The 15,781-nt window shown below is 49.3% G+C and overlaps 1 protein-coding gene and 1 non-coding gene across 2 annotated transcripts in view; both read left to right on the top strand.

Moving 5' to 3' along the window:
• Nucleotides 1-15,781, top strand: part of TRIM44 (tripartite motif containing 44) — a 410,675-nt gene that overhangs the window by 302,367 nt on the left and 92,527 nt on the right. The window lies entirely within an intron of this gene.
• On the top strand, nt 14,757-14,896 carry LOC146859775 (U4 spliceosomal RNA). The gene has a single exon (XR_014979405.1). It is a non-coding gene; the product is annotated as a U4 spliceosomal RNA (small nuclear RNA).

Below are 15,781 nucleotides of genomic sequence, written 5' to 3'. Positions count from 1 at the left end.
TCTTATGAATAGTGGGCAAAGGTAGTAAGCCTGACTTACTTATTGTGAAATGCATTTTTTTTAAAACTAATATATGTTTACGGGTGGATTGTTATACAGCTGTGTTGGCAGCTGGGTTTCGGTATTGGTAACCCACTGGGAAACGCCTTTTGGTTAAAGATTTGCGCTGAGATGATCCCTCTCAGACCTTTGTGAGTGGGGTATGTATTGTGTTGTATGAATTGTTTTGCCATCTGTAATTTTATGCGTAATCGTCACGCCTTGCGAGAAAGCCTGTGCTCGATATGGTAGGCCTAAATTGGAGATGGTGATAAACCAACGTTAAAGGTTATAGAAGTGATTGGTCCATTTGCGATTATTATGTCAGATGTCATAGGTCAGATGTGTTTATTGTCAAAAACTACAAGGACACTAGGCATGACATATTTATTGTGTAAATCGTATGTTAAAGGCAGTAGGCCTTGAAAAGTTCATTGTCATTAGACTGAGTTAAAGCCTGTAGGCAGGTATTGCGCTACGCAGATCCTCAGAAATTGCCTTAGAAGGCGAGGGTTTTCATGTTGGGTACCCCGTGACACACCCTGGCGGTACATTTGTGCTCCGAGAATCCTTGTTTTGGGGTTCAGGAAGGTTGAATATAGTTGTCCAGCTGTAATTTTGTGCATATTTGTAATTTTATGACTGTGCACTGATGGTTGCTGTGTGGCGAAGCTGCTGCTCAGTACAGGAGGCCTGCGCTGTTTATGTTGACAAACCAGTGATAAAGGCTACAGGGTTGATTTGGGAAACCATATGTCAGATGCGTGATGTGTTCATTATGAAAAGTTATGTAAACATCAGTAGGCATGACATACTTATTATGGAAACTTTTTGCTAAAGACAATAGGCCTTTAATGGTGGTTTGTTAGTCTATTGTACACAGTTATTGCCTCATCCTTTACTATTATAGGACTTGCCATAAGTGCTGAGTCTAGCATTCTCCACCTCCAGGTTTCATCCTGGGTTTAAATAATCTGTGGTGCACGGTCACTGGTCTGTGCGTGTTTGTGAGTGCCTCCTACATTTGTACGAGACTGGAAACACTCTGTGGTGCATGGTGACTGTTCTCGGTGTGCTGGTGAGTGCTCATACATTTATGCGAGACTGTAAACCCTAGGTGGTGCACTGTCACTGGTCTCTGTGAGTATCTCCTGAATCGGTGCGTTGGCTGTAAACACTGTGGTGCACGGTCACTTATCTCTGCGCATCTCCTTCATTGGTGCGCTGGCTATAAACACTGTGGTGCACGGTCACCTGTCTCTGTGTGTGTCTTCTGCATGGGTGCTCTGGCTAGAAGCGCTCTGTATACACTGTCCCCAGTATCTGTGTGCGTCTCCTGCATGGGTGTGCTGGCTGGAAGCGCTCTGTGGTACACTGTCCCCAGTATCTGTGTGCGTCTCTTGCACGGGTGTGCTGGCTGTAAGCGCTCTGTGACACTGTCCCCAGTATCTGTGTGGGTCTCTTGCACGGGTGTGCTGGCTAAAAGCGCTCTGTGTACACTGTCCCCAGTATCTGAGTGCCTCTCTTGCATGGGTGTGCTGGCTGTCAGCGCTCTGTGGTACACTCTCCCCAGTATCTGTGTGCGTCTCTTGCACGGGTGTGCTGGCTGTATGCGCTCTGTGGTACACTGTCCCCAGTGTCTGTGTGCATCTCTTGCAAGGGTGTGCTGGGTGTATGCGCTCTGTGGTACACTGTCCCCAGTATCTGTGTGCGTCTCTTGCACGGGTGTGCTGGCTGTAAACACTCTGTGGTACACTGTCCCCAGTATCTGTGTGCGTCTCTTGCACGGGTTTGCTGGCCGTAAACGCTCTGTGTACACTGTCCCCAGTATCTGTGTGCCTCTCTTGCATGGGTGTGCTGGCTGGAGCGCTCTGTGTACACTGTCCCCAGTATCTGTGTGCGTCTCCTGCATGGGTGTGCTGGCTGGAAGCGCTCTGTGGTACACTGTCCCCAGTATCTGTGTGCGTCTCTTGCACGGGTGTGCTGGCTGTAAGCGCTCTGTGACACTGTCCCCAGTATCTGTGTGGGTCTCTTGCACGGGTGTGCTGGCTAAAAGCGCTCTGTGTACACTGTCCCCAGTATCTGAGTGCCTCTCTTGCATGGGTGTGCTGGCTGTCAGCGCTCTGTGGTACACTCTCCCCAGTATCTGTGTGCGTCTCTTGCACGGGTGTGCTGGCTGTATGCGCTCTGTGGTACACTGTCCCCAGTGTCTGTGTGCATCTCTTGCAAGGGTGTGCTGGGTGTATGCGCTCTGTGGTACACTGTCCCCAGTATCTGTGTGCGTCTCTTGCACGGGTGTGCTGGCTGTAAACACTCTGTGGTACACTGTCCCCAGTATCTGTGTGCGTCTCTTGCACGGGTTTGCTGGCCGTAAACGCTCTGTGTACACTGTCCCCAGTATCTGTGTGCCTCTCTTGCATGGGTGTGCTGGCTGGAGCGCTCTGTGTACACTGTCCCCAGTATCTGTGTGCGTCTCTTGCATGGGTGTGCTGGCTGTAAGCGCTCTGTGTACACTGTCCCCAGTATCTGTGTGCGTCTCTTGCATGGGTGTGCTGGCTGTAAGCGCTCTGTGGTACACTGTCCCCAGTATCTGTGTGCGTCTCTTGCACGGGTGTGCTGGCTGTAAGCGCTCTGTGTACACTGTCCCCAGTATCTATGTGCCTCTCTTGCATGGGTGTGCTGGCTGGAGCGCTCTGTGGTACACTATCCCCAGTATCTGTGTGTGTCTCTTGCATGGGTATGCTGGCTGTAAGCGCTCTGTGGTACACTGTCCCCAGTATCTGTGTGCGTCTCTTGCACGTGTGTGCTGGCTGTATGCGCTCTGTGGTACACTGTCCCCAGTATCTGTGTGCGTCTCTTGCAAGGGTGTGCTGGCTGTATGCGCTCTGTGGTACACTGTCCTCAGTATCTGTGTGCGTCTCGTGCATGGGTGTGCTGGCTGTAAACACTCTGTGGTACACTGTCCCCAGTATCTGTGTGCGTCTCTTGCACGGGTTTGCTGGCTGTAAACGCTCTGTGTACACTGTCCCCAGTATCTGTGTGCGTCTCTTGCATGGGTGTGCTGGCTGGAGCGCTCTGTGGTACACTATCCCCAGTATCTGTGTGCGTCTCCTGCACGGGTGTGCTGGCTGTAAGCGCTCTGTGTACACTGTCCCCAGTATCTGTGTGCCTCTCTTGCATGGGTATGCTGGCTGTAAGCGCTCTGTGTACACTGTCCCCAGTATCTGTGTGCGTCTCCTGCACGGGCGTGCTGGCTGTAAGCGCTCTGGTTACACTGTCCCCAGTATCTGTGTGCGTCTCCTGCATGGGTGTGCTGGCTGTAAACACTCTGTGGTACACTGTCCCCAGTATCTGTGTGCGTATCTTGCACGGGTTTGCTGGCTGTAAACACTCTGTGTACACTGTCCCCAGTATCTGTGTGCGTCTCCTGCACGGGTGTGCTGGCTGTAAACGCTCTGTGTACACTGTCCCCAGTATCTGTGTGCCTCTCTTGCACGGGTGTGCTGGCTGTAAACGCTCTGTGTACACTGTCCCCAGTATCTGTGTGCCTCTCTTGCACGGGTGTGCTGGCTGTAAGCGCTCTGTGGTACACTGTCCCCAGTATCTGTGTGCGTCTCCTGCATTGGTGTGCTGGCTGTAAGCGCTCTGTGTACACTGTCCCCAGTATCTGTGTGCGTCTCCTGCATGGGTGTGCTGGCTGGAGCGCTCTGTGGTACACTGTCCCCAGTATCTGTGTGCGTCTCCTGCACGGGTGTGCTGGCTGTAAGCGCTCTGTGTACACTGTCCCCAGTATCTGTGTGCGTCTCTTGCATGGGTGTGCTGGCTGTAAGCGCTCTGTGTACACTGTCCCCAGTATCTGTGTGCGTCTCTTGCATGGGTGTGCTGGCTGTAAGCGCTCTGTGGTACACTGTCCCCAGTATCTGTGTGCCTCTCTTGCATGGGTGTGCTGGCTGGAGCGCTCTGTGGTACACTGTCCCCAGTATCTGTGTGCGTCTCTTGCATGGGTGTGCTGGCTGGAGCGCTCTGTGGTACACTGTCCCCAGTATCTGTGTGCGTCTCTTGCACGGGTGTGCTGGCTGTAAGCGCTCTGTGGTATACTGTCGCCAGAATCTGTGTGCCTCTCTTGCACGGGTGTGCTGGCTGTAAGCGCTCTGTGGTACACTGTCCCCAGTATCTGTGTGTGTCTCCTGCATTGGTGTGCTGGCTGTATGCGCTCTGTGGTACACTGTCCCCAGTATCTGTGTGCATCTCTTGCAAGAGTGTGCTGGGTGTATGCGCTCTGTGGTACACTGTCCCCAGTATCTGTGTGCGTCTCTTGCACGGGTGTGCTGGCTGTAAACACTCTGTGGTACACTGTCCCCAGTATCTGTGTGCGTCTCTTGCACGGGTTTGCTGGCTGTAAGCGCTCTGTGTACACTGTCCCCAGTATCTGTGTGCGTCTCTTGCATGGGTGTGCTGGCTGTAAGCGCTCTGTGTACACTGTCCCCAGTAATTGTGTGCGTCTCTTGCATGGGTATGCTGGCTGAAGCGCTCTGTGGTACACTGACCCCAGTATCTGTGTGCGTCTCCTGCATGGGTGTGCTGGCTGTAAGCGCTCTGTGTACACTGTCCCCAGTATCTGTGTGCGTCTCTTGCACGGGTGTGCTGGCTGTAAACACTCTGTGGTACACTGTCCCCAGTATCTGTGTGCGTCTCTTGCACGGGTTTGCTGGCCGTAAACGCTCTGTGTACACTGTCCCCAGTATCTGTGTGCCTCTCTTGCATGGGTGTGCTGGCTGGAGCGCTCTGTGTACACTGTCCCCAGTATCTGTGTGCGTCTCTTGCATGGGTGTGCTGGCTGTAAGCGCTCTGTGTACACTGTCCCCAGTATCTGTGTGCGTCTCTTGCATGGGTGTGCTGGCTGTAAGCGCTCTGTGGTACACTGTCCCCAGTATCTGTGTGCGTCTCTTGCACGGGTGTGCTGGCTGTAAGCGCTCTGTGTACACTGTCCCCAGTATCTGTGTGCCTCTCTTGCATGGGTGTGCTGGCTGGAGCGCTCTGTGGTACACTATCCCCAGTATCTGTGTGTGTCTCTTGCATGGGTATGCTGGCTGTAAGCGCTCTGTGGTACACTGTCCCCAGTATCTGTGTGCGTCTCTTGCACGTGTGTGCTGGCTGTATGCGCTCTGTGGTACACTGTCCCCAGTATCTGTGTGCGTCTCTTGCAAGGGTGTGCTGGCTGTATGCGCTCTGTGGTACACTGTCCTCAGTATCTGTGTGCGTCTCGTGCATGGGTGTGCTGGCTGTAAACACTCTGTGGTACACTGTCCCCAGTATCTGTGTGCGTCTCTTGCACGGGTTTTCTGGCTGTAAACGCTCTGTGTACACTGTCCCCAGTATCTGTGTGCGTCTCTTGCATGGGTGTGCTGGCTGGAGCGCTCTGTGGTACACTATCCCCAGTATCTGTGTGCGTCTCCTGCACGGGTGTGCTGGCTGTAAGCGCTCTGTGTACACTGTCCCCAGTATCTGTGTGCCTCTCTTGCATGGGTATGCTGGCTGTAAGCGCTCTGTGTACACTGTCCCCAGTATCTGTGTGCGTCTCCTGCACGGGCGTGCTGGCTGTAAGCGCTCTGTGTACACTGTCCCCAGTATCTGTGTGCGTCTCCTGCATGGGTGTGCTGGCTGTAAACACTCTGTGGTACACTGTCCCCAGTATCTGTATGCGTATCTTGCACGGGTTTGCTGGCTGTAAACACTCTGTGTACACTGTCCCCAGTATCTGTGTGCGTCTCCTGCACGGGTGTGCTGGCTGTAAACGCTCTGTGTACACTGTCCCCAGTATCTGTGTGCCTCTCTTGCACGGGTGTGCTGGCTGTAAGCGCTCTGTGGTACACTGTCCCCAGTATCTGTGTGTGTCTCCTGCATTGGTGTGCTGGCTGTAAGCGCTCTGTGTACACTGTCCCCAGTATCTGTGTGCCTCTCTTGCACGGGTGTGCTGGCTGTAAACGCTCTGTGTACACTGTCCCCAGTATCTGTGTGCCTCTCTTGCACGGGTGTGCTGGCTGTAAGCGCTCTGTGGTACACTGTCCCCAGTATCTGTGTGCGTCTCCTGCATTGGTGTGCTGGCTGTAAGCGCTCTGTGTACACTGTCCCCAGTATCTGTGTGCGTCTCTTGCATGGGTGTGCTGGCTGTAAGCGCTCTGTGTACACTGTCCCCAGTAATTGTGTGCGTCTCTTGCATGGGTGTGCTGGCTGTAAGCGCTCTATGTACACTGTCCCCAGTATGTGTGTGCGTCTCTTGCTCGGGTTTGCTGGCTGTAAGCACTCTGTGTACACTGTCCCCAGTATCTGTGTGCGTCTCCTGCACGGGTGTGCTGGCTGTAAGCGCTCTGTGGTACACTGTCCCCAGTATCTGTGTGCATCTCTTGCACGGGTGTGCTGGCTGTAAGCGCTCTGTGGTACACTGTCCCCAGTATCTGTGTGCGTCTCTTGCATGGGTGTGCTGGCTGTAAGCACTCTGTGTACACTGTCCCCAGTATCTGTGTGCGTCTCTTGCATGGGTGTGCTGGCTGTAAGCGCTCTGTGTACACTGTCCCCAGTATCTGTGTGCGTCTCTTGCATGGGTGTGCTGGCTGTAAGCACTCTGTGTACACTGTCCCCAGTATCTGTGTGCGTCTCCTGCACGGGTGTGCTGGCTGTAAGCACTCTGTGTACACTGTCCCCAGTATCTGTGTGCGTCTCTTGCATGGGTGTGCTGGCTGTAAGCACTCTGTGTACACTGTCCCCAGTATCTGTGTGCCTCTCTTGCATGGGTGTGCTGGCTGGAGCGCTCTGTGGTACACTGTCCCCAGTATCTGTGTGCGTCTCCTGCACGGGTGTGCTGGAGGTAAACACTCTGGTTTACACGGTCACAGGTCCCCGCCTGCTAGTGCGTACCACAAGGGCTTAGGCCTGTGTGTAGAATGAGTTGTCCCTGGCTAGCTCCTGTTCCCGCTCCACTGGTCATCCCTCTCAGCTCTCGTGGACCCGAGGTGCTGACAGGGTTATTTTTTGTGGCTGTATCAGGTTCAGAGCTCGAAGAACGCCAACTCATGCCCGCTTGAGGGTCTAAAATAGCCCCGCCGGCTGCTTGTGCTGCACTCGTCTGCTGAGAGGTTTTCTGGGCCTAGGACGTAGGTTGCCCTCTCTCGCCCCCGCCAGCCTCCTGCACGAGGCGGCTGCACCTGTGCGCGTGGTGGCAGCGTTGACGGATGGGCTGCAGAAAGTAGAGCTATCCAGTTGACGAGTGATGGATGGCTTGTGTAGCGGATTGAGTGGCGAGAAGAGGGTACTTGAGCTGTCTCGGGGATCGCCATGATGGATGCATCGTCCGCGAGGTGTGTGCGCATGCGCTTCAGAAGTAGGCCGTAGTCTGCAGTTTATTGCATGCAGTTTTAGTGCTGAACAAGATGTACAGTACAAAGGCATGACTTTGAGATAGTGCAAGTGTTTTGTACCATACTGATGCCAGAGGACCATAAACATGGAAGAGATGCTCTAAACAAATGCTTGCTACATAATACATACCAGTGCTTAATTTGAGCCGGTCGTTGACAGGGTCGGGCCCACGTGCCCTCATTTTTGAAGACCGGTACTTATTTTTCCTCATCAGATATTGGCGGCTAGCGAGAGAGAAAAAAACACTCAAACGGCAAAAAGGAGAGGGAGAAAAATTGTAAAAGGTGTAAAAAGGGATAAAGAAGGGACAGACAAAAGTGAGATAAAGGGGCAGGGATTGTCTGGCAGGGATTAAAGTGGCATGCGGTGGATTGAAGGCTACATAGCTTTGGTATTTGGCACGATGATTTTTAATAGCACCGCTCCATCGGTGCTCATCCTTTCACAAATTAAGACTGATTATTGTCCACCGCCGGTGATAGAAGCTGGTGAGTCAACAAATGAAGAGGGACAGCCGAGAAGAGGGACAGGCGAGCCAGGGTTCGGCTCTTTCTCTACATTCCCATGCATGAGCCGAGCCTTGAAAATATGTGGCATGTACCTCATGTAACAAGCCTCTTGTTAGAATATACGGTGTCTTCGAAATACAAAAAGTATCTTTTTTTAGTATGCGTATGCCGATGATTTCCACCTTTGTAAAACACATTATATCTCTGTGTTGAGAAGTATTTAATAAAAGCTAGAGTTTTTAAACATGAACTGAGAAACATACCTCTCCCACCCTGATGACAATGCCATTGGTGAACTAGGAGGCAAGCCAGAAGCCATGTGTACCCTATAATTGGCCTAAATTCTTATTGTGGAGGAAGCAGCATTACAGTCTTTTATATCAAACTGAAAGGTTTTTGTACAGTGCACATCGTTAGCTCACGTATTTGTAGCGACTCTCTTTCGTGAAAATGAACACAGAAAAGGTGCCTTGTGAGTTAAGTACTTGCCTGGGATCAAACAGGTTGCTCAAGCAGGGGAGCCAGGATTGATCGCAAGTTTTGCAGTTTCACGCAGTACAATTCAGTCACTAGATGGATATCTTTTTGTGACATCAAAGCTTCCTGATTGGCCCCTAATTCTCGTAGGATTTACATAAGAGTGCTAGTCGCAGGTTAAATCCACGTGTTGTTTTTGCCACTTCTATGGAGCGCGAGCCTTGTACAGGGACATACGAGCTTAACACAACAGACGCATACTACCGTCCGCTTTCAGAGCGAGCCGAGGCCACGATTCAAACCTGCTCCCCCATGTTGCATGGCTGTCCACTGTGGCCATATCCCCACCCGTGAAAGCTCAGCTTGTGATGGGCTCGAGGTTCCAAGAGGATCCCGAGCCGAGCCGGAGCCAGCCACCTGGCTCGAGCGTCCAGTGGTGCGTCCACCTCTAGTCAGGGGTATTGTGACACTCCCGGCTGTGCACGTGTTCTGTTAGTGGCTGTGTAAATCGTGTGAGGGCTATCTGAGTCCATGTTATATCTTAGCATGAACTTTAATAATAATTTGCTTTAAATCTCACTTCGTGTGACTGCTGTCATTGTTAAGCGCTGTGATTAACAGGTGCTGCTGGTGCCTGTTTTAAAGAATTTTCTTTTGTTTTCTGTCTGTGTGAATAATCCATCGTTCTCCTTTTGTGTGTATCTATGGTTCCGTGATAATATGATGTGTGGCCACCCTTCAGATTTCTCGGTGTGAATTGTGCCTGTGTAACGCTGTGAGTCATCTACCGTGTTCTTTGGTTGTATGCATCGTGTCACTCTTTGCACGGCGGTGCTAATTATGAACAGTGCCCATTTGACTTCTGTGACACGTTGAACCTTGTGCATTCTGTTGTGTGTCAGTTGCTCTTCTGCAACCGTGTGTATTTTGTACCTTGTCCCTTGTTCCTATTAACAGTGTGGAATGTATCCAGGGCACAAGGCCGGGGGACTAACCAAGTCAGGCAGTCTGCAAGTGATATCACGGCACGTGACACTGCACTAGCATCACAGGAAGGGACATCACAGGAAGTGAGATCACGACCTCACAGGAAGTGACAGCACAAGATGAAACATCAAATCTTAAGGCTGTATACTTAAGCTCGGCGTGCCTGTCATGAGTACATTCGAGCGCATTACGAGATTTAACGAATGAAAGCTGATCAGAACTTAAGCCTGCGATTTGAGTTCCCTGTTTGAAGGAATTAACAGCTCAAATATGAATGACGTTTTGAGTCTGCCTGTCTAGGCACACAACATTTGGCACCAAGAACAAAGCACAGTTCATGCATTGCACACAAAATACTACACACTGCAATTGTGAATAATCATATTAAACTACCTAACATAACACCATTGTGTGCACTGACACTTTTAGCATACTTTGACCAAAATGCAGAAAAATGCGAGTTGCACGCTGCATTTGGTATTCTGAGCATGTGATGTTCCCTATGAAAGCTACAGTTGTAACTGGTTAGCCTGCACTTATATTAATTCACACATTATGGCCCATGCAACATTGCCGCCGGATGCTTAACCAAATAAAATACGTTTTAAAGTAGACATTTTCCACGATTTAGTCCCTAACATGTGCGTAACAAACTCACTGAAAACTTCCCGTGCATCTTCTCCATTTTGTTGTGATGGGCAGTAGGGTTGTGCTTCCTATACTGAGTATCGTCCGCGTTGTAAAGAGGCAGCGGAGGCCCGTGAGATCTATGATCATTTGTGCAGAAAGATGCATGGTAAGCAGACAGTGACATTATCAAGTTCATGGTGCTGAAAGCTGCGTCATAGTGTTTGACGTCACTGATGGTGAGTCTGTTTATTGCACACTCAAACAAGTAGCACTTGTCTGTACTCTCATTCCCACCATCTTCAGTGTAGTCTCTGAAACTTTCTGATTTAACTTTACAATTAAGAGAGAATCTCCTGCACAGATCTTTACGCTTATACATACTGCACATGCGAACAATGACTCGTTTGTGCATTTGTTTGAGGGGCCTGCTTGGAGAGTATTTTTGTAGCCATCAGTGTAGCGAGGGTTCTTAAGGACATGGACAGCCAGAACTGGTCAAGCACGCAAGAGATGTCTGTGCGTTCTCGTGGGCACGAACCTTTCAGCTTTAACCCCATATCTTAAAACGTCCTGACACAAAGGTGAAAAAGAATACGGGAAGAACATTTCTACACCCAAGATTCAAGTGGTCAGTGTTGTGAAGAATAGAAGACACCAGGTAGCTGTGAAGACTTCTTTATTTCACTAAGGTAAGCTTCTTTCAGAAGATTCCATTATAGAAAGAGGGGAAGGGGTGGCGGAAAGTTCCACATATAAAGTAAATATTACAGTCAGCTTCAGGAAAGACAGCATCTAAATCATGGGGGGGGTTTTTTAAATCCCCAAGAGGCCTAAATATACAGAGTAAAATATTGACAGTGCAGTGAACATTTAGGTGTTTGAGTTTAAAGTCTGGTGCTGCGGAGACCTGTTGGTGGCATGCAGATTCGTTTGAATGTTAGCCACACTACCGCATACTTTATCCATTGTGGAAACCTAATGTGATTAGAACCACAGAGTTGAATTAGGAACATCTGAGGTTATGAGGCAGGTCCCTTAGCTGGAGTGAGACCGTAGGAACTGCAGGAAACGGCGGTGAATCTTGCGAGACGGATCAGTGGCCGCCAAGGCATGGGGCACGAAGAGAAGCGGATTATGAAGCCAGGGGACGAGAAGTAGACACAGCAACACTCCTGATGTGGGCAGAAGATTCACACTATTAAAAGCTACACATAAGACAATGTTGCCTTTTGTGAGTGTAAACCTTTCTTTACCTAAGGATTGAACCAACTAACTGCATCGCCAGCCCACTTCACCACATAAAAACATCCAGATTGCTAGAAAATCCTCCCAAATGATTTGGGATACGTTATAAAAAGTGCCAAAAGTACAACTGTATACGTTTCAGTCACAGGCAGACTACGCTGACTATATGGTGACCTTTCACCCCTCCTGAGGGTGGCACAGAGTCCATACCGCCACAACGCTGGTGCGGATTGAGGATGGCAAAGTTGTGGCGATGTGAGCGTGGAAGGCACTTTACTGTTGCTTCGCGGCTTCCTGACGTGCTGCATTCTGGGAGAACCATATGGTGGACATTTTCTCTACCCTCTTCACCCTGATATGTTCTCGCCTTTGGTTCTGGTCATGCTGCGAAAGTCACTTGTTCCAGCCTTGTTACTGCCCTGTGCGCTGGAATTGGAAAAACTTTACTCCGTGACCCCATACATTGAGGTCAGGGTGTGGCAACGAAAAGGTGGGAGTCACGAGCGGTGAGAGGCGAAGTCTTGAAAATCAGTGTGTCATTGAGAAACAAATTTACAAATTTTTCACAAAATGAAGCACAGTAAATGGTGCATTTCTGCCGTCTCCTAGCGCCGGTGGGCCTATGGCTGCCTAGCGCCAACGCAAGCACGCTTGTGTCATGGCCCAAGAGTGCCTGCGTTGTGGTCAGGCTAGTTTTTGTGCAAGAAGGTCTTCCTTCCTGCTTAAAAACTATCCTTTGTGGCTATTTCGTCTTTGAGTGTGTGCTGCAGATTACGCCAGTCACTGCTGCACCATTTTGGCATGAACCAAAGTTTACAAGGCGAGGTTAATATGGGTTTGTGTCAAAATACATGGCAGGATGCACGGGAAAGCCCATACACCACCCATGGCAATCCTACCCCATGCAAGGTGCTGCTGTCTGCTGCAAGGTACTGCTGTCTGCTGCAAGGTACTGCTGTCTGCTGCAAGGTACTGCTGTCTGCTGCAAGGTACTGCTGTCTGCTGCAAGGTACTGCTGTCTGCTGCAAGGTGCTGCTGTCTGCTGCAAGGTACTGCTGTCTGCTGCAAGGTGCTGCTGTCTGCTGCAAGGTACTGCTGTCTGCTGCAAGGTACTGCTGTCTGCTGCAAGGTACTGCTGTCTGCTGCAAGGTACTGCTGTCTGCTGCAAGGTACTGCTGTCTGCTGCATTGCATTACTTTTTTGTTTGTAAATACCAAAATAGAATTTGCATCAGGCTGCACCAGAAAAGTGACGCGGTCCAGTGCAAAATCTTGGTAAATCTAGGCCTCTACTTATACCTTTAACTTTAACAATTCTGCAACAAAGAAATTGCCAAAAAGGAGAAACGTGACAGTTTGTGTCTGCAAAGGCCGCATTTTAAAATATCTTATGGGGTTAAGGCACCTGTTGTAGAGATCTTCGTGTGTCCAATAAATCTCAATGAATATTAACAAGAGATAACTCAGGTGTTTAATGCATGTGCTAGAGAGATCTGTGTTTTGTCTCATTACGGTTTCGACTTGAAGCTTAGTGGGGTAATGTAAAGGTCTCCTACAAAGCACATTGTGTAACATGAATATTATAATATTTGTTTTATTGTATGTAGATGGGTAAGTGCCTTACTGCTTTTCACAAAAAGATCTGTGTTACTTACAGTTCATAAATCCTGTACATTGATGTACCCACTAGTATGATTTATTGGCAACCTATAATGTGTGCGTGTAATGCAAAGCGCCTTGAGACCCTACATTGGAATGGGTAGCATTATAAAAGAAATTAAAAAAATAGATGTTATTTAAATTGCTATTTGCACAGATTCTCGGATAAACTGTTTCTTCTGACATTCTTACAGTGTAAGCATATCTCATATATACAGGGATTGAACTAACTCAAAAGCTAGCTTCCAAATCGAAGTTTTTCTTAATTACTTGTGAGCTGATTACAAGCTGTGCGCCTTTGTTTTTCCCTCCATGGCAACAGCATTTAGGTGCAAAGCTCCAGAAAGCTCCATGCCAGGATGCCCCACCAACCAAAGGAGGGTTCCTGGCCCTTCAAATAGGCCTTGTTTTGGGTCAGATAGAATAGAAATAAGAAAGTCCCCTCGCCACCTGCTTGTTGTTTCGCAGAAGGGAACGCAGTCGGGTGTGGGCGCTGCTGAGTGTGCCCCAGTGTCGGAAAATTACACTGAGACAAGTTTAGCGTAGGTCTTTGAGACCCACCATCTTGGCAGTGGGGAGAATGTCCACCCTGTGAAAATAGTGGGTGGACGCTGTTTACTTGCGTGTACCTCCGAATTGTACCCTGATTGCATCCATTGTACCCTTGTTACACTTCATCAGTTCCTTTGTTCCATTCAGTGTCATGCACATCAACTGTTCCACTGTTACTAATTGTGTGATTGGCCCCCGATGATTGGCTGAATTGTCCGTGTTGTTCACTTGTGACAACTTAATTGTTTCTTTTTTCGTCCCATGGTGATTCCTACAGTTTCTGACTAGCAATTCTCATGCCATGTCCGACTTGGACTGCTTTTCTGTAATCTAGCTTGCTGGTGGTGAGTGCGTGGGTGGCTGCTCGGTGGGTGTCGAGTGGAAGCCACCTGAGGATCTTCAGGAGCACGAGCAGGCAGAGGTGATGCAGTTGATGTGCCAACCATTGATGGTTTGTTGTCCACCATAATTCCCAGGATCCTGGCATGGCTGGAAAGGGTTGAACTGGGACCAAGTTCTGATGGCCACCAATGCAGGCCAGGGATGGTTCTCAGTTAGGAGTTCAGAATGTCATGGGATGCATCCATGACCCATGCCCACAGTGCATGCACTCATTGTAGGTTGTAAACAAGAAATAGCACTCTCTCTCTCTCTCTCACTCTTTCTCACTCTTTCAGTCACTCTCTCACTCATTCTCACTCACTCTCTCTCACTCTCTCTCTCTCTCTCTCACTCTCCCTCACTCTTTCAGTCACTCTCTCTCAGAGACACTCTCTCTCTCGCACTCTCACTCTTTCAGCCACTCTCTCTCTCACTTTCTCACTCACTCTCTCTTGAAGAGACTCGCTTTCTCTCTCTCTCTCTCAGAAACTTGTTCTCTCTCTCTCTCTGACTCTCGCTCTCTCTTCCTCTCTCTCTCTTTCTACCTCATCTCTCTCTCTCTCATCTCTCATATCTCTCTCTCTCGAAGAGTCAGTCCTTCTATTGCTGCGAGGAATGTTTGCTCCAGCGGTGACCGGGCCCTTTGAATGGGAATGCTAATTAGCATATGTACCCCCAGAATCCTTTGCGCACCATACATCTTTTTATGAGGCTGACAGGTAACAGAGTACAGTTCAGAGTACTGCACCTGTTGTGTTATTGTCATCTGTGTCTCTGAGTGATGTGTGAAGGCGACTTTTGCTCGCTGTAGGTGTCTTAAGTTCCATCTACGGTGCGTACCTCGAATGACTTACCTGTCTTTAGCTTTGCGCAGTGGCAGTATCGTAGCCAATGAGGTCTAACCGAGGCGCGATTATTCCTTATTGAAAACTTTACCCAATACCCCGCTGTGGCGACTTGAAATATAGTCGACATTGCAATTTTTGACAGTCTCCAAGGAGACTGGTTTTACTGTCAAAGAAAGAGAACTAACGAACTGTATAAAACATCCGGACTGGATCTGAATTTGGTGTTTTAACCACATTAGGTTATTATAGCCTTAACGTGTTATTAGTATTCATGGGGGGTAAATAAAACACATTATTCTGGGAAATAACCGAGAGTTTTGTGTTTTTGTCAGCATGTGTATTTAAAAATCCGAAATAAAATCCGACACACACTTTGCCATACCTGACTTAAAGCACCTGTACCCAACTAATTACTACAAAGACATTTATTGGGGTGTGGGGGGGGGGGTTGGGTTGTAACACCCCAAACACCCCCCTGAAGCGACGCCCTGGCTAAACGTGCCAATGGGAGCAGTGTGGGCACAATAGATTGAGACCCCCTTGAACAACAGTGCCCTCTGTACAGAGCACATAAGAAATTGATAGGTTTGTTGGCTGTGTTGTGTGGGCACAGAGGTATTCTTTGGGGCGGAGCTAGCAATAATCCAGCAGGTGCAGTGGCACCGGGGCCCACTGCATCATAGTTACGGCCTCTACCCACCCAGAGGACGGGGACCCATGTTTACTATTATGTTTAGAATCCTTTGTTATCAGTAAATGTCACCCACTGATCAAATCTAATGTAGTAAATAAAAAAAAATTGTATTGATGAAGTCAACCCTGTTATATTATAATGTTATTTTATTCAAAACTATAGAATTACACCTAAATGATAACGGACTCCAATCTAACAAAATAAAGGCAATTCAAATACACCACCACTATAACTTATTAACCCCTTGGCCGCGGCGGGAATTCCGCCGCGGCGCTGGGGGGCAGCGCGGTGGCCCGGTGCTCATGACGGAGCCGCTCCGTCATGAGCCACAGTTGAGCTGTGCTC

Source organism: Triturus cristatus, chromosome 3_1 (genome assembly GCF_964204655.1).
Source record: "Triturus cristatus chromosome 3_1, aTriCri1.1, whole genome shotgun sequence".
Taxonomy (NCBI): domain Eukaryota; kingdom Metazoa; phylum Chordata; class Amphibia; order Caudata; family Salamandridae; genus Triturus; species Triturus cristatus.
This window is presented reverse-complemented; position numbering and strand designations above follow the sequence as displayed.